Source organism: Protopterus annectens, chromosome 8.part0, assembly GCF_019279795.1.
Source record: "Protopterus annectens isolate FY-2018-M chromosome 8.part0, PAN1.0, whole genome shotgun sequence".
Classification (NCBI taxonomy): domain Eukaryota; kingdom Metazoa; phylum Chordata; order Ceratodontiformes; family Protopteridae; genus Protopterus; species Protopterus annectens.
In genome coordinates this window covers 1,254,587,233-1,254,606,025 of record NC_056741.1, presented here as the reverse complement: position 1 = coordinate 1,254,606,025, position 18,793 = coordinate 1,254,587,233, and the positions used below count along the sequence as shown (strand labels likewise).

General features: G+C 41.0%; 1 protein-coding gene across 1 annotated transcript in view; it reads left to right on the top strand.

Annotated features, from left to right (window-relative positions):
• Positions 1-6,572: 6,572 nt before the first annotated feature.
• The window catches only part of CCHR8.PART0H1orf198 (chromosome chr8.part0 C1orf198 homolog), a 59,040-nt gene continuing 46,819 nt past the window's right edge, over positions 6,573-18,793 (top strand). The window contains exon 1 of the mRNA XM_044080748.1: positions 6,573-7,467. The gene's annotated coding sequence lies outside the window, so the exon portion shown is untranslated. The remainder of the gene's footprint in view (positions 7,468-18,793) is intronic.

Sequence of the window (18,793 nt, the reverse complement as noted above, 5' to 3'; positions counted from 1 at the left end):
ATGTAAAATGGGAGATGAGCAGTTCAGATTCAGATCAGGATGCAACACAACTGACCTGATGTTTGCAGTTTGACAGATAGTTAAAAAGAAGCTAAAGATTAGGAAAGAGTCCAACTGTACATTCATAGACTTGGAGAAAGCATATGACAAGGTCCCAAGAAAGCTGATTTGGGCAGCACTGTGATGGTTCAAAGTCCCAGAAACATTGGTAGAATTAGTGCAGTCTATGTACAAGGACCTAACAACTCAAGTATGAACAGTGTTTGGTCTCACAGAGGGGTTTCCAGTGGGAGTTGGTGTGCACCAGAGGTCAGCGCTGAGCCCACTGCTGTTCATACTGGTGATGAACTACATTAGCCAACACGTTAGAGGGGGCAGATCAACAAAGTTGCTGTATGCTTGCAATGTGGCATTACAGGCTGACTCTGAGCAAGAACTTCAGCAAAGGATAGTGGAATGTAATGCAAAACCGAATTCAGATGGGATGAAACTAAGCACAGATAATTATTATTGTGTTATTTATTATTTTACATTTGTTTACCAGGAAAGTCCAACTGGACACATGTCCTTTTTCAGCGAAGGCCCAGGGAGAAAAGCTTCAGTTAGAACAGTGATATAAATAACATATGGAACATAAATGTAACAATACAAGTCAAAAAATGCCTCGTAGGGATAGTTTGAACCTAAAACCTAGATCTAAGCTGTACAAGTCAAAGAGGATAAGTAGCAGTACTATGCAATTTGATATACAATCTAATGTTATATAAACAGTAGGACATTTGTGGAATTTTATACACACTTTAAGAAAATAAATTCTCAGAGAGAGGTTTTACATTATAGTAATAACAAAAATCACATAGTTTGTTTCATTTTGAATCTACGCATCAATGAGTGATCCATATTTACAAGGTAGTTAACATTATAAAAAATATTAAACAGGCAAGAGTTATAGATATACTTTCTTCTTAAAAGTATTTTGTTGGTATATCAGGTGGACAGGGGTTGTAAAGTGGGTGGTTTGAGGTGGAAAAGGTCTGAAGGTAAGATTGTGAAAAGAGTGGAGAAGAGTTGGAGATGTGACTGTGGAGCATGAGTAGGTAGCTATCAGCCGGGAGGAGAGCAAGGGCAGAGCCACTTGTTAAGGAGGTGTTTTTTAAGCTTGGTTTAAATAGCATTAGGGATGTTAAGGAGGTAAGGTTCACTGGCAGGGAATTTCAGATCTTAAGTATGTAGCTTGCAAAAAGGGAATCTCTTACTTGATTTTTGGATATATATGTTTTTATGCGTTTTTTGTTGGTTGATCAGAGAGGTCTGCTAGTAGCATAGGGTAGAAGAAGCGTTTGTAGGGCAGGTATTTTTTCAGGATTTGAGAGGATTTTATGGGCCATTGTGAGTTGTGTATGTTGTAGAAGTTGGGGAATTCTAACCAGTTGAGTTGCTTGAGTGCTAGGCAATGGTGTGATCTAGCTGGTAAATTTGTATATTTTTTTATAGGTTCATAGATTAGTACTAGGCTAAGTGCCCTTGTGTGTCATTTTAAGCCTAGCCAATTGCCCCATGTGAGAATCAACCCCTGCACCTTGTGTCTGGAAGGTAAACACCTTAACCATTATGCCAACCGCCCACCCCTATATCTAGCTATTTTAATGTAACAGGTTTCAAGGTTTTGTATTTTAAGATTTCTTAAGATTATGCCAACCGCCCACCCCTATATCTAGCTATTTTAATGTAACAGGTTTCAAGGTTTTGTATTTTAAGATTTCTTAAGATTAGTGAGAATGAGAGCTAGGCTGAGAGTGGGTTTGGGCAATGGCTATTTTGGTATTTTTGGTGAAGTAGTGTTGATTCCTGTATAGGGTACCACGTTTTGTATGTACTTTGTAACTGTCTGATATATATATATATATATATATATATATATATATATATATATATATATATATATATATATTATGGTCTATTTCAACTCCCAATAGTTTAGTGTGCAGTGAGGGGGTTATGATGGCATTGTTATGTGAGGTAATGTAGAAAGTGTTAGAGGGGGAGGAGTTTTATTAGGCGAGAAGACCAATAGTTTTTTTTTTTTTTAAGGTTTAAGATTTGATGAGCATTTGTGAGCTAGGACTCAACTTCATGAAAGGCTTTTTGAGTTAGAGTCAGAAGTTCTAGTAAGGATGGAGCAGAACAAATCACAGTTGAGTCATCTGCATATTGGATTGGATGAGTGAAGCATATGAGGTTGCAAGATGGAGGGTATTAATAAATATAGTGAATAGAAGTGGGCCTAAGATAGAGCCTTGGGGCACTCCAAGGACTACTGGTAATAGGGGAGATAAGGTTTGTTGCTATGATAGTGCTTGTTGACATCCTGTGAGGCAATCTTTGAACAAAGATAGGGTGGGGTTGCAGAAATGTAGATCAGAGGGAGTGTTTAGTAGGTTAGTATGGGAGACCATATCAAAGGCTTTTGACAGGTCCAGGAAGATAGAAGAGACATAGCTATTGTTGCTCCTGTGATAGTTGACCATATTGGTAAATTACATTACTGCGGTTGTTGTGCTATGGAATGGTCTGAAACCATGTTGTGTATTAGTTAGTAATTTGTTATTAAGTAAGTATTCAGTGACCTGCTTATGAATTACTCTTGCTAGAATTTTTGATAGAGGTGACAATATTGCAATAGGTCAATAGTTATTAAGATCAGTTGATGGGCCACCTTTATGTAGGAGAATGATGTACAAGGTTTTCTAGACTGGAGGGACCTGGTGTTCAACTATTGATTAGTATTGCTATGGGGTATGCTATGCCTTCTGCTGTTAGCTTTAAGTATTCTGCAGGTAAACTGTCTGCAGCTAGTGTAGTCGTTTTTACATTTTTCTGAAGTTTTTTGATAGTATCAGTTACTGATAAGGCAGTGTCATAAGACAGTGATAATGACAGCAAATTGGGGATATCAGAAGAAGCTGAGAATTGAGACAGAAGGGAAGATAGTGGAACAGGTTAACAGCTTCAGGTATCGGGGGGGGGTTGAGGAGAAGGGAAGTCTAAATGAAGAGGGCAATGCTAGAATCAGAGGAGCTGCAGCCAACTGGTATAGAGTCTCAGGTGTAGTCCATGACAGAAGAATGCCAAAGATGCTGGAAAGTAAGGTGTATAAGACAGTGGTGCAACTAGTACTACTGTGTGATTCAGAAACCTGGGCAGTAAAGGCAGAGCAGATGAGGAAGCTAGAGGTGATGGAAATGAAGTGTCTCAGAAGGGTGGTGGGATGCATATTGTGGGACAGACGAAGAAAGAAGGACATAAGAGCAGATGCCAAGGTAGCTCATATTCATAGGTTCATAGGTGTGTACAAGGCTAATGGCCCTGGAGCCTTTACAAGCCTAGCCCATAGGATTACCCTGGCATCATGCCACCCAACCTTAGTTCCCAGTGCCTCTGTTGAGTTGAGCCACTGCACTGATCCCTGGGGTGAATTTTCTATTTTCCATCCATTCATCAAAATTTCTCTTGAAGATGGCCAGTGAGGTGCTCTGTTTGACATGTATGGGAAGTCTATTCCATAGAATGGGCAGTCTCTGGGTTATGAACTTGTCCCTCCAGCACGTTCTGTTGATTGTGGTAATGAAGCTGAGGTCTCTGGAGCGTGTGGTGCGGAGGGATTGGGATTTCTTTAGATGTAGCATTTCTAACAGAGCTGGGTCAGACATGGCTTTGTAAGTCAAGCAGAGATCGCCTCTAAGTAGGCGATATGAGACAGAGAATAGCTGGAGTTTTTTTTAGTTTGTCCATATAGGACAAGTGTTTAAGGCCTAGGATCCTCTTTGTGAGGTACTTTTGCAGCCTCTCCAGTTGTTTCAGGTGTCTAGTGAGGTACATGCCAAATGGGGCACTGTAGTCGATGATTGGCCTAATGAGGGAAGAGTAGAGGGAGATAATGACCTCTTTCTTCCTGGATGCAAAACCCTTAGTAATGAGATGTGCCACATAGAAGGACTTTCTGACCACAGTGCCAATGTGGTGGTCAAAAGAGAGGTTGCTGCCAACCTGTGTTCCCAGATCTCTTATAATGCCTTCTGTGTTCAGTGGATTATCATGGATGTGGTGATTTATGGACACTGGGTTTTTCCCAAAAGGGATGATGACACACTTTTTGGCATTGAGCTTAAGGCCATGGTTCTGATACCAGTCATTGGTCTCAGTGAGGCCTTTCTGTAGGATTTCAGCATCACTTGGGGAGTTAATAATGACTCCCAAATTGCAATCATCTGTGAACTTTGTCAGCCAGAGTCCCTTTGTGTTGGCCTGGACTTCTAAGAAGTAGATACCAAACAGGAGAGGACCCAGGACCGATCCCTGTGGGACTCCACTTGTGACTAGTCGTCAGTCTGACATGGAGTCAGCTACTTTCACACTGTGAGCCAGTTTGCAACCCAGCCTAGTGATATAGGGGCTGATGCCTAGCTTAGTGAGTTTCCTATGATTCCTGAGTGCGGAATGGTATCAAAGGCCTTGGCCAGATCAAGGTAGGCTGTATGAACTACCTTGCCTTCATCCACAGCTCTGGTGACTGACTCAAAGAAGTTGACCAAGTTGCGCAGGCATGATCTACCCTTCACAAAACTAAACTGTGTGGGATCCAGAGTTTGGAGATTCCCTATATCCTTGTTTATTAGGTCCATGATGATGTGTTCCATAGCTTTGCATATCAGACTTGTCAGGCTAATGGGGCAATAGTTCCCAAGGTCTGTAGTCGCTCCTCCTTTGTGGAGAGGGATCACTACAGCAGTGCGCCATTTGGTAGGGACAAAGTCTGAGGTGAGGCTGTGATTGAAGAGGGCACACAGGTGAGGTGCCAGTTCACTCTGTAGTTCATGTAGAACACAGCCAGGGATATTGTCAGGTCCCATAGAAGCTGTATTCTTGGCCTTGGACAGTGCTGTTTTAACCTGTGCAGCAGTAATACTGGGTGCCTGGCAATCTACTGCTATTGTGATTGGTCCTCGTGGGGGTGGGGGGGGTAAAGCTGGCACTGAATCTGTCAGTCAATATATTGGCAATATCTGTTGGCTCGGTATAGGAGGTACCATTTTGCAGTATCTCAGAGCAAATCTATGTATTGCCGTGGAGATTCTTTACATAACTATAGAAGGCCTTGTGGTTGTCTTTACTATATGCTGCAATTTTGTTTTCATAGCTAGCATTAGAGGATTTGATGAGGGATCTCAACATTTTATTGAGGCTGATAAGGGAGTTTTTCCAGTCTTGGGACTTCACCTTATTCTGCATCAGTTTCCTCCTTCTGTTGTAGAGTTTGCTTATGGCAGAGAACCACCAGATTGTCTTCCTTATTTTTGGAGGAGAGCGTCTTGGTTCTATTGGGTATGGTGAGAACCATGCATTTGTGTATGCATTCATACAGTGCGTTGGTGCATGATTCAGCGGTCATGCAACTCTTCTCCTTTTGCCTTTGGAGAAGCTTTTTTATGGTGGTTACCTTTGCGTGGGGGTGGGGGGTTGGGAGGGATGTGGATTTACAAGGTCATTAGTTTGTGGTCGGATCTAACCAGGGAGGAGTTGACTATTGGTGTAGAGCAATGGTCGCCCATGTTAGTAATGACGAGGTCAAAGAAGCTGGTACCTCTAGTGGGGGTAAGAACGAGCTGGTCCAGAGCAATGGAATTAATGAATTCCAGGAAATGTCGGGCAAGTGTATTGGTACATGAGTAGTTTTTCTAGTTAATGGAGGGGTACTTAAAGTCGCCCAGTATGAGTGTTAGGTTGGACCCTAATATTCTCCAGGGTGCTTAGGAATGTGGAGTGTGAGTCTTGGGACATGGTTGGGGACCTATAACAGGCTACAACCTGAATCGCTATCTTACCCAATGTTAGCTGCACCTGAAGTATCTCTGATGCATTATGTTGGGCTACCAGTCTGGAGGTGTAAGCATCCTTTATAAATATGGAAACACCACCGGCTCTGGAGCTTCGGTCCAAGTTCTGGGACTAAAAGGTGTGGAATGAGTTATAGCCTGGTAGTGCAGGGGTGCTTTCTGCTGCCTTGAACCAGGTCTCTGTTACAGCACAAATGTCGATGTTCTCCATTTTAAGGAGTGCTTCGAGCGAGTGCATTTTGAGATTTAGACTTCTAGCATTGAGCAGCATGACCCTCAGATTACATTTGTTTGTAGCTGTTATGGTGGTAATATGGTCTTTGGAACACCGCCTAAAAAGGCACTATAGGAGTGGCAAGAGCCTTGGTCTGTCAATCATGTCATCCCAGGCAGACAGATACTGGTTCTCCTTGGAATGACACCATCTCTCTCGATTCAATGCCACACTCCTACCTTCTGCGACATTCATGCCTGACTGTCGCAGAACTTCTCTCACATGAAAAGATCAAAGAGAACAGATTACTTTGGCTCAGACACGTGCAGAAAAACAGAAGACAATATGGTGAAGATTTGAGACAGACAGGAAGAAAGTAAGAGGAAATTACGACATCCAGCAAAGAGGTGGATGGACTGTGTGAGAGACGTTTTGCGACAATCAGCCATGAGTGTCAAAGAAGGCAGGAGCGTGGCTTTGAATCAAGAGAGATGGCAACAGTTAACTAGATACCCTGACCCTGTGCAGAAAATGGGGAAAAAATGGGACGGCTGATGATGATGACATGTGAGGGCGAGGTGTATCCTGTAGAATCTTGTAAAATTACCTCCACTTTGGGCATATGGCACCTGATTAAGTGATAACGGGGCTAGGCTTGTAAGGGCCCCAGGGCCATTAGCCTAGTGATCGCCTAATGATCCTATGACCTTACCACATTCAGGACTACAGTTGTGCACTTTAAGAGGAAAACTTAAAATTATGCCTCTCAACTGTCTCCGATCATGTTGACTCATATTTTATCTCTGTCGCTCTTTAATCCCTCCTACAACAAATAGATAACGATAATAATTAGTTATAGACTTATTTTACTTCAAAAGTATATCATATATTTTTTAATTTGTCCAGTTCTTAAGTTAATAACAGTAATACTTATAAGCGTCCCTGGTTGGTTGAGAGCTATGCTTAAAAAATCTTATAAACCTGCTGATCCTTATCTCACTATATAGAACGGTCGTTAAAGGCAAATATATTACGCTCTACAATAAAAGAGAGGTAACAGCCAACCGAGATAGCAAGTCGCAATTCACAACGCAACCAGCACTCTGCGGGGTTTCATTGGCGACAGGAAATTATGCGGCCGTACGTCTAAAACTGTAACATAACAGGAAGTGTATATATTACCCGACAGGAAGTAGATGTTGCTATGAAGTTTGCAGTAAAGACTTGGGAAAAGAAAAATGTTATATTGTTTATTATTATATACCCATAGTGCTAATTCTAGAAGCTGAAAAAGACTTTGTACTACACGTACATTTTGGCTTTGCTTGTATGCTGTATTTCGGATCTGTTCGAATTGAGGTAATATTGGGAAAAAATTATTGCATACGTGTAGAAATAGTACCAGGTCTTGGCATTGCTACTATATGAGAAAATGTATGTATTTTATTTTATAGCTACTGGTGTCTCGCAGATAATTTATGTAGCTATAAAGGTTGATTAAGACTTTCCAAATTCCAGTGAGCCACGTTATTAACGGATACACGTTGTTTTGAGCTTTGTCTATGCAAGTATATTTTAAGCTGTAAAATGATGTCTGCGTTTCCTGTATACATTTTCCGTTTTGCACTTTTTATTGTTCATATTTCAACTGTGCTGTTAAATATATAGAGTTCCTAGGTTTCTTGACCGCTTGCACCGTGTGCAATTATAAGGCAAACTAGTTTGCTGTTTTAGTTTACTGCTGCCAAAACTGTCCGTGTGACAGCGGCACGCTTTGATATGCCACTGCAAAAATAAATTGACTGTGTGTTAAGTATATTTTATTTATTTATTTATTTGCTGTTGGTTAACCAGGATGGTCCATTGGGCCAAGTGAACCCCTTTTTCAATGGAGTCCTGTGGAGAAAAGCTCCAACAAGAATACATGTTAGAGATTTACATTACATAACATACAAGACATAGCAAGGTGTAGTTTACAATCAGTAAAATTATCAACAAAAATAATAATAGTGAAGTTGTACCTTTCTATTTTTGATACAGAAGAATTTAGGATGATGATTATATTAAGAATTAGATTACGAGCAAAATATAGGTGGTGAAGGTAATGAGAATACAGGAAGTGGAGAATGCTTATGTGGGGAGGGAGCAGGAGCATTCCCATGTGGATGTTAGGTAGGAGTGAAGTGATTTTTTTAAAGGTTGGAAGGCTAGTGATGGGAATGGAGGGAGGGAGGGAGTTCCATAGTCGAGCTATGGAAAAAGAGAGGAGGTTTTGTCCTGAGGGGCAAAGGGGTCTGTAGACTTCTGTTAGGTTTTGATTAGTGGATCAGAGAAGTCTTTGAGTCTGGTGAATTTTAAGGGTAGAAGAAAGGGCGGGACAGAAGGATGGTTGAAAGATGAGTTTGTGTGCATATGTGAGCTGAGTGTAGGAGAGGTAGTTGGGAAGTTCGAGCCAATTTAGTTTATGGAGTGGTGCACAGTGATGAGTTGAAGCTTTGTTACTAGTGGCAAATTTGGCTATTTTGTTGTAACAGGTAGCTAGTTTAGTTTTAATACATGATTGTAGATTAGTTAAAAGGGGGCACCATAAAGGAGAGGGGGTAAGAGAAATGTAGTAGAGAGAGCGAGTTTGGTTGTTGATGAGAGGAATCGCTTGTGTCGATAGAGCAGGCCGAGTTTTGGTGTTTTTTTTTTAATGTTTATTAGTAGATGGGACTCAACTTTAAATTTATCATCAATTTGAACTCCTAGTAGTTTGGTTTCCGATACCAGTTCAAGTGGAGTGTTATTTTGACTGGTGATGGAGAATAGTTGTCTATCAAATGTTTGTTTTAGAGGGGGTAAATATCATTAATTTTGATTTGGCTGCATTAAGTGCAAGATGGTTATTTTTCATTCACTGTTCTGTGGTGGAGAATGCTTCTTGGGTGAGCTTTAGAAGGGTTGGAATGGAAGAGGCTGCACAGATGATTGTAGAATCATCTGCGTATTGGATGATGCTAGGGGGATAGAGTGATAGTAATCATTTACAAAGATGTTGAAGAGGAGGGGGCCTAATATGGAGCCTTGTGGGACACCTATCGGGGTGTTCAGGAAAGAGGAGATGTGTTTTTTCCATTTGACACCTTGTTGCCTGTTTGAGAGATAGCTGGTGAACCAGTTGAGAGTTGAAGGTGATAGGTTTAGCTTTGACAATTTAGTGAGTAGTAGGTTATGGGAGATGGTGTCGAATGCTTTGGAGAGATCAAGAAGGATGGTAGATACAGTAAGACCGGAGTCTCCAGCTTTATTCACAGTTTCAAGGAATGAAAGGGCTGTCATAGTACTGATTAGGGCGGAAGCCATGTTGAGTAGAAGTAAGTATGTTGTTGTCTAATAAATAGGGAAGGAGTTGTAAATTGATGCATTTTTCTAGAATTTTTGATATAGGAGAGAGGATGGCGATGGGCCGGAAGTTGGTAATGCTAGTATTATTCCCTCCTTTATGAAGGGGAATGATAAAAGCTTTTTTTCCAGATTTGTGGAACAAGACCTTCTTGGATGGAGTGGTTTATTAGGATACTAATTGGGAGAGCGATGGCATCTGCATATGTGCTGAGGAAGTGTGAGGGGATGTTATCGGGGGCATTAGTGCATGGGTTTAGCTTCTGTAGTAGTTTTTTTTATAGTGGAAGTAGGGATTGGTTTCAGTGAGAATGTAGGGGGTTGCGAGGTAGTAGGGTGATAGAGTGGAGAAGAGGGGGGTGTAGGAGGAGGGCAGGTGGTAGTAGGGGTGGGTGGTTGCTCGAGAAGGAAGAGGTAAGTTTGGAAGTACAGTCAATGAAAAAGGAGTTGAATTCGGTGGCGAGTTCATTGTCTTGTACATTTGGGTTGGGGTTTTCAGTTGTGCCAGATTTTAGGAGGGAGGTTATACCTTTCCAGAATTTTTGTGGGTCAGTTTTGTATTTACTTTGGAGATAAGTGTCGTCGTTTTGACGGTCTGTTGAAATAAGCTTTTTTACTGTATTGCGAAGAGTTTTGTATTCATTAAGGATAGTGGGAGATTTGTGCTTCTGATAGCGTGTCCAGGCTTTATCTCTTAACCGCATGGTTGTCAATGTGCTTTTAGTTAGCCAAGGGGTGGTTTTGTTTTTTATTCTTTTGTTTTTTAATGGAGCATGAATATCTAAAAGATTTTGGAAAGTAGTATTAAAGTGAGTGAGTGCACTTTCAAGGGGGAGAGTTTTTAGGGGGGGGTCCAGTTAAATTATTTTAAGGAGTTGGAGAAGGATTCTGGGTTGAAGTGTTTTAGTATCTGAAAGTAATGTAATTATGAGTAGCTTGTAATGGAGAAGGAAGGCGTGTAGCAAAGATGGGAAGGTGGTCGCTTAATGAGTCAGGGAGAGTTCCACTATCAGGGTAGTAGTGGGGGTGAGAGACTAAGATCCAGTCTATAATGCTGCCAGTAGTGAAGTCTTTAGAGGGCCTAGTGGTGGAGTTGATGAGTTGGGAGAAGTTATATAGGTTGATGTTAATGGAGGGGGTATGGGATTGACTGGAGGACCAATTGATGTTGGTATCTCCCATAATGATGGTTTCGTTAGATATATTGGTAGAACCAGGAGAGGATATCTTCAAGAGTAGAGATATTGTCTCGAGGTGGAATGTAGAGTGAGGCTATACATATAGTTTTGCGCTTAGTTTAATTGAAGTTGGGCCAGTATTAATTCTGCATTGTTAAATTGAGGAATAGCTTTATTGTAGGGAGAAATGCATAGAGAGGATGAGTAGAGTAGGGCTACTCCACCACCTTTTTTACTGATTCTGTCTGCCCTGATAATAGAGTAGTTCGGTGGAACTATCTCCTCGTCCTTTATATGAGGTTTTAGCCAGGTTATATGCTTAAGACATCTGGTTTGTTATGGTGTAGCCAGGCTTGAAGGTTATGAATTTTGTTAGCTAGACTTTGTGTGTTAAGGGATGCTAATTGAATGGATTTAGAGGTAGAGTAGGAGGTGTTTGGGCCTGGGTTAGGGTGAACATCTCCAGATAATATAAGAGATGTTAGAATCTGCTTTATGTGGTAAGGGCTTTTTTTTTTTTTTGATAGATATTGTTAGTTGTCGGGCAATTTTCTGGGAGGGTGTGGTTTGAAGTTTTGTAAGCTGAGATAAGTTTGTAGAGAAAGCATAGATTGTTTTTGATGGGATAAAAGTGTAGGAGATATAGGTATGGCTGAGTAGGAGTGAGGTATGTTGAGAGAAGGTTGTATGGAAGAGTGGGGTGTGAGATAGGGTGGGTGAGGTAGTAGATGAAGGTTAGATTCATAAAGAGAATTAGTTGAGTGGAGAAGAGTATATATTTTGGAGACATGTTTTGGTTTATAGAGTTCTAATAGTACAAAGTGAGATGAGTGATGTGTGGTGTATTGAATGTGGACGAAGTTTGAATTGTAGTGGAGGGAAGATATGAGGGGGAGGGAAAAAGGAAGAGGAAAGGGTGGGGTAAATTAGTTGGAGAGGAAGTGGGTGAGGCTATGAGGGTATAAGTTGAGATATAGTGGGGGTGGGTGGGAATTGGGGGTAGGGGAGCGGAGTGAGCCCGCAGGGCGAACGGAGCGGGGCAGACCTAAGAAGGGTAAAGGCAGTGAGAGGCAGACCTAAGAAGGGTAAAGGCAGTGAGAGGCAGACCTAAGAAGGGTAAAGGCAGTGAGAAAAACAATCGGTAAGGAAGAAGGTAAGAACAGGAGATAGTGATTTAAGAAGGCAGAGGTTGTGAGTAAGAGTAAGGGGGAGAGAAGAGAAGAGAAACGAGGGTGTGTAAGGAATTAGTATAGGAGTAGTGGAGGTGGAGAGGATGGCTAGGTAAAGAGTTTGTAAGGACCAAGGAAGGAGACGCGTTCAAGGGTCTGTATGGTCTGAGGAAGAGGAAAGTAAAGGAGAAAAAAATGCTTCAAGCGAGAAAGATATAAAGTAAGAGGTAGGAGAAAGAATACAGTGAAGTTAGAGGTGAGTCAAGGCTGCCCTCTAGTGGACAAGGTCTGTAAGTATCCTGTGAAGAGTTCATAGCTGTGGGATATAGAATAAGAAAGAAGAGTAATGTAGTAGGGAGAGGATGGAGGGGTGCTAGAATAAAGGTATGAAGCTGCAGTATATTGGAGACGGACTGTAGCGAACTTTGGTAGTAGAAGCTGGAGTATTCTAGAGACAGGCAGTGGAGTACATTAGTAGTAGACTGGGGGGTATGGCTGCTGGCAGATATGGCAGTCTCATTAGCACACTTGGGAGGTATAATGGGTTATTATATACATAAAGTAGATGAAGAGGCAAGACAAAATTACTTTGACAGACAGTCTTGGTTAGTGTGGCTTTAGTCCAGAGATGTCCAAATTGCCCAGGTAAGTAATTAAACAGGCAGGAAAATGGTAGATGGATATAGCTGGTCTTTGGAGTCCGATAGGGCACCACCGGGAATGGAAAAAGGTGAGTGTGATAGGCTTACACAGCTAGAGAAAAATAAAAATACAGTGAGAGGGAGTATGTAGTGAACAGTAGGTAAAGCAAGTGATATGACAGAACTAAACACATAACAATATAATGAGCATCAGGAGTAGAAAACATCAAAAGCTCTGGTTCAAATAATAAACATCAGGAACGCACCAGTACATAATTCAAGGCACAGGAGCAATCACATAATGGCATAAAAACTCTATTGTCTGTATCAGAGCAACTGTACTTAGCTATTAAAAGTGTTCGTTATGGGCTACAAACAAAGCTATATGGCCAATGGTGAACTCGTTTCAGTTAGACCATAATAGCCAGAATTAAACAAAGACAAAAGGAGAAAAAATGTTAGTTACAGCGTTCTATACTGAACAGGCTAGTAAATCAATTAATATCAATACCCCTAATAGTGGTAATCAAGCTGTTGGTAATTCAAATCCCAGGTAAGTTTTAAGGCTACAGTTAAGGCCAGGGGTTAGTATTTTGCCTATATAGATAGTTAAAGTAGCCAGAGCCTGTGCCAAGAATACGGTATTGTGAGTTGCACAGGCATCGAATCATGCTGGACTGTGTTCACAGGGTATCAGGGAAATCAAATTCTATGGCATGCAGTTAATTTAGTTATTCGGTAGTAGTAGTTTAATGTAATTAGTCCTGAAAGAAGTGATTATCTCCTTGATATTAAAGCGTACTAGGGTCTAGTAATAACATGTACGCCAATGTGATCGGCAAGTCATATGCCGTTGTGATCGGCGCAGTTGTATGCAAAAGGGTAGTAAAGCGCCAAACCTATAGTTCAAAATAAGGGTGTTGTTTTATTTCAGGTCCCTGATTGCAAGAGGCAGAAGGGACATAAAGAAAGCACACTGGATACGAACTTTAGGTTTCTAAGGTAGTACTAATTTCCCTAAAAAGATAGGAAATTAGCCCCGGCACCCGAGCAATATCTCCGTCGTGAGCAGTAGAGTACACAACAGAAGTACGGGACTGGCAGCACAGTCGCTGATCAATACAAGCAGACTATAAGCTGTTATAAGTGTTCCACCAGGGAATCGAAGCTTTAGGATCAGGACAGATATCCTTACAAGCAACGAACGCTAAAGCAGTGTCTGCTCAGGGGTTAAGAAGCTAGATGTTAGGGAGTTGTAGGTACTTCGGCTTTAGCTGAGAGGAAATAATTAGTTCTGTTTGGTTTAAACACTGGCTGTACAAGTCCATAATAAACAGAGGAAAGGACTACTGTATTACAACCCAAAATCAAGCAAGTGGAAGCATTCTAATGATTCCTGGCATGGCAGTGAAGCGATTAAAGAGCCACGGTAAGTCGGCAATTAGTAGAGGTACCCAGAGTATGCGTTGGAAGAAACTACACAAAAATACTGTAATATATTACATAAAATATAAAAAAACAGGTAGCAGAAGCATAAAGTGGACTTTTATATAGGTATTGCAATAAAAAACACAAAACGTATATCAGTAACACACTTACATTGGTATACAGAAGTAGATGCCAGGGATCGCACAGCAGCCACGCGCAGAGAGGGAGATTTAAAGATGGCGCCTCTAGGGAGCAAGTCCCATATAAAAGTTCAGGCCCAGATGTGGTAGGCTGGTGGGGGGGGGGGATACAGTATGTAAAAGCAGAATGGAAACTGGAAGACTAGGATAAGGTGGAGGTGTAGTAAAGTGGAAGAGAACAGGACTAAGAAGGTGCTCGCAATGGAGGTAGAGGGAGGGGGATAGTAATAGGGGAAAGACAATCAAGTATTAGGAGGCTTCAAAGGTATACAGGAGGGGGAGGAATACCTTGAGAGTTGTGTGTAGGGAGGTGGAGAAGAGAGAAGTAATTAAGTGCAGAGGGGGAGCAATATGTACAGATACAGGGATAGGGATTAATTCCCCACTAATAGGGGAAAAAGGGTTATATACAAGAAGATAGGGATTAATTCCCCACAACTAGGGGAAAAAGAGTTCTATACAAGAAGAGAGGATTGGAAGGAGATGGTGTATGGGGCTAGGCAGAGTTTGGACATGGTGGAGTGTCTAGGAGAGACCTAAGAAGGGTAAAGGCAGTGAGAAAAACAATCAGTAAGGAAGAAGGTAAGAACAGGAGATACTGATTTTAAGAAGGCAGAGGTTGTGAGTAAGGGGGAGAGAAGAGGGGAAACGAGGGTGTGTAAGGAATTAGTCTAGGAGTAGTGGAGGTTGAGAGGATGGCTAGGTAAAGAGTTTATAAGGACCAAGGAAGGAGACACGTTCAAGGGTCTGTATGGTCTGAGGAAGAGGAAAGTAAAGGAGAAAAAATGCTTCAAGCGAGAAAGATATAAAGTAAGAGGTAGGAGAATACAGTGAAGTTAGAGGTGAGTCAAGGCTCCCCTCTAGTGGACAAAGATTGTAAGTATCATGTGAAGAGTTCGTAGCTGTGGGATATAGAATAAGAAAGAAGAGTAATGTAGTAGGGAGAGGATGGAGGGGTGCTAGAATTAAAGGTAGGAAGCTGCCGTATACTGGAGACGGACTGTGACGAACTTTGGTAGTAGAAGCTGGAGTATTGTAGAGACAGGCAGTGGAGTACATTAGTAGTAGACGGGGGGGTATTTATATATTTTGGTTGCTAGCCTGATCTCTTGTTTCACCCCTAGCATCAACATGGCTGTCAAATGGCCACGCTCCTATTTTTAGGTCTGACTTAGGAGGTATGTCCCTTTTTTCAGGCTTTGTTTATCCCATCATAAAATCTTTTGAATCCCCTATAATCGCATGTGATTTCTGAAGCTGGCTCGTACACAGAAAACCCCACTACATGACCTATTTACCTATGGTGACAGTTTAAAGAGAGAAGACACTTCCATCTCTCTTTCCTGAATTAAAAACAAATGACCTTTAGTACTACAATTTGCAGTAGAGGTCATTAAAGTTTATATATTTTTTACAGTCTGTCTGATAATGACCTTGTACGTTTCCATCGTTTTTATCACTCTGTTTTTAAATGCATTTCTGACTAGTATCTCCTATTCTCCTTGGAAATAGGTAGAGTTATGATTGTTTGGTATTCAAATTATATATAATTAGATGTCCAGATTTTTAGCTGAAGGTTTATCCTTTTCAAGGACATTTGGTCCTGTTTTTAATGTCTGCAGTTTCAGAGGTATGGCACCTGATTTTTGTCTCAAATTTGAATTCTGTCCCTTTTAATCCTTCCTAAAACTGGTTACCTTTAGAGAAAAGGTGCTGCAGTATATTTAGTAAATTACGATAATTAGAGTTTAGTTCTTTTATTTCAGAAAATGCACATTAATCCACCAGGCAGGTCTTGCTACTTAATGCAATTCATTGAAGTGATAGGATGGAGACATTCATAGTAGAGAAGTAACCATTAAATGAAGCTGATTGTTGAAATAAATACATTGTTCAAGGTTGCTTTAGTTCAGTTCCACTGTCATTGGGGCATATATTGAGTAGGGCTGGATTACTTATTGATTATTAATAAGGTTTTTTTAGAATAGGTATGCAGTAATTCATGACTGTATGTGGGTATATCAAGATTTACCCATGGTTGATGTGCTTTACGATTAAACAAAGCCAACCATGAGTAACTCTTGATATACCCACAAACAGAAGTGGGTTATTGTTATTATACAATGGCATTATTTAAGAAAGAAGTTGCTTACTTTAAGTAAGATCTTTGTATAATGGTTCTGTACTATTCCTCCATGTTCTTACTTGTTTGTTGATGTACTGTGCATGCATATGAGACTTACATTCCCGCACTAGCACAGTACATCTGGACACTGTTTTTTTCTCCATTACCTCTCCTACAATCTCCATTGCTGTGGTAGTTCTTTTACTTTTCAACATACTCTTAATGCAGGAAATCTGGACAAAGCTCAATTTAATGGAGGGACAAGGTCCAAAAATAGGGACAGATTTTAAAAATTGCTCTTATAAAAACAGAAAGTTGCTGGAATAGAAAGTTTTGTGTTGGTGTGCATTTTCAGAAGGATATTAAGCCTGAACCTGAAATGTGTCGTTATTTAATAGCTTCATTCCCCAGTGGCTTGCCAAAAAACTACCATTTTTTTCATGAGGAACAGACCAAAACTATAGGGCAAAAATCTGACATATGAGAGGTATGACTGCCAAGATTTTCACTGCCAGCATACAAGGAAAATCAGGTATGTTTCTGATTCTTTCGTTTGGTAGAATGTACCTGATTTTTCTTGTTTTCTTCTGTCCCTCAGCATATTCCAGTGGAAAGTCTGGCCACTCAATGGTACTTCAGTAGCCAAACTTTTTTCTATTGGAATATGATTGATTTACAATGGGCACAATAGTTTGGTTGGGCTGTCCAATCAGTGTAGTTGTCTTTGAATGGTAATAAGCAGTCATTGTATAATTATGAGTGTTTATAGATGCCATTGAGTGGGTAGTGGTGGCCAGAATTTACTACTTTTACATGGGGGATACAAGTGATATAGAAGAGTTTGAAGCAGGAAGTGGGGAATGTGCAAATGACTGGCATACAGACATACCTGTAAGACCACAAATAAACAGGGGTGGATGTGGGCACAAGATGGAAGAGAGATGATTGTTGAACTGTTTGGATAGGTAATCACAAATTTGATGTTTGGTGGCTTGACTGGCCTGGTCTCCGAGATAGGAGGAGGTCTAGTCTAAGGGTTGATACAGTCAAGATGTAAATGGTCATAATACTCAATTCCCTTGCATTTCCTATGGTATTATGCTCTCAGAATGCAGTAGCTGTCACCAACAGTGCACCCAATTGACAAACAACTTGTCAGCCACAGCAACCAAACTAGACCATCCTGGGATCTGTCCAATTAAAGAAAACTGGAAATGAAGAAGACCTGGGATCTGTCCAATTAAAGAAAACTGGAAATTAAGAAGACCTAAGGTACAGACTACAAAAATATGTAGTAGTGTTCATAGTGAGCATTACAAGTTATTTGGACAGTATTTCTCTAACCTCACTAACCACATAGGGAGATCTTCAATGCAGCTGTGACATGTGTTGTTGTAAAGCTACCTGCACTGCTTATAGATATGTGGGATGTCAGTTGTTCTTGCCAACCTCTGCTTCCCACAAAGATATCTCTGGGGAGGATTCATGTTGATCTATCAGAGTGTTTTGGAAGTAAACCCAAACCTTTTCCCTGAAACTGCCAACATTTTCCTTTTTTTTTTACAGGAGTAAGCCCCCCTCCACCCCCTCCCATGTTGTGGGGTGCATCCCACACAACCTCTGGAATTGTATATACCAGTCCCAAGGTCACACAACAGTGGAGAAAAGAGCACTCTGCTGTTTCGTTCAAGGCAGTTTATGAAAAAACTGGCTTCAGTTCTTTGTGTTCCTAGAAACTGCCTTCAGATTTATATGCTTCTCTCTGGGGCAACACTAACTGACCCTTCGTTTTACCAGTGTCTGGACTACTCATTGGTATATAGGATGCCAGACACACTAGACCGTAGTCATGCTGGATCATATTGGGCATTTGCCTTTCTTGAAAAGACATGCATAAGCTTCCAACAGCAGTTTGTGAACTGGAGACTCTTGCAGCATTATTTTACTCTCCTTTGGATGCCAGCTAGGTGCTGTTCATGAGTCATTATGAACAGCAGCCACCTCCAGAAGTGTTTAGTAAAGCAAAATGGCAGCATGAGAGTCGCACTGTATGTAGAACTCCGAATTGTGTGCAGCACACCTTAGGGATATAGTTTTTGCAGAATGTGCATATATGAACAGTCTGCATGAACAAGTGGGTGTGCAGTGCATTCGGATGATGCTACAGCAGATTGTTTCTGCACTTCGCATCACTGCAATGTATAACCATTCATGGACTGAATCTAGACTTATTTGCACAAGTGAAGGGCAGCTACTACTAACTGATGACATTTACAAGTGATTGTTCATTTTGAGTACCCAAATGTACATCAAGAAAGTGCAAAAAAGTTGCTTCAGCTGTGTGAAGCATTTTCTGTCAGCACAGAAGCAGTAATTTCATAGGAAGTAACCTCTGAGGCACATAAAGATTATTACTGTAAGAGATTGTGGTAGTGTTGCACATGTGAAAGTGTTTTTGTTAAATATTTCCTATAATTGTATGGTTGTTGGGTTAAGATTACTGTGTAGTACTACTCACAACTACAGCTGTAGCCTATGGCAGTAAAGCCTCTCTTCACAT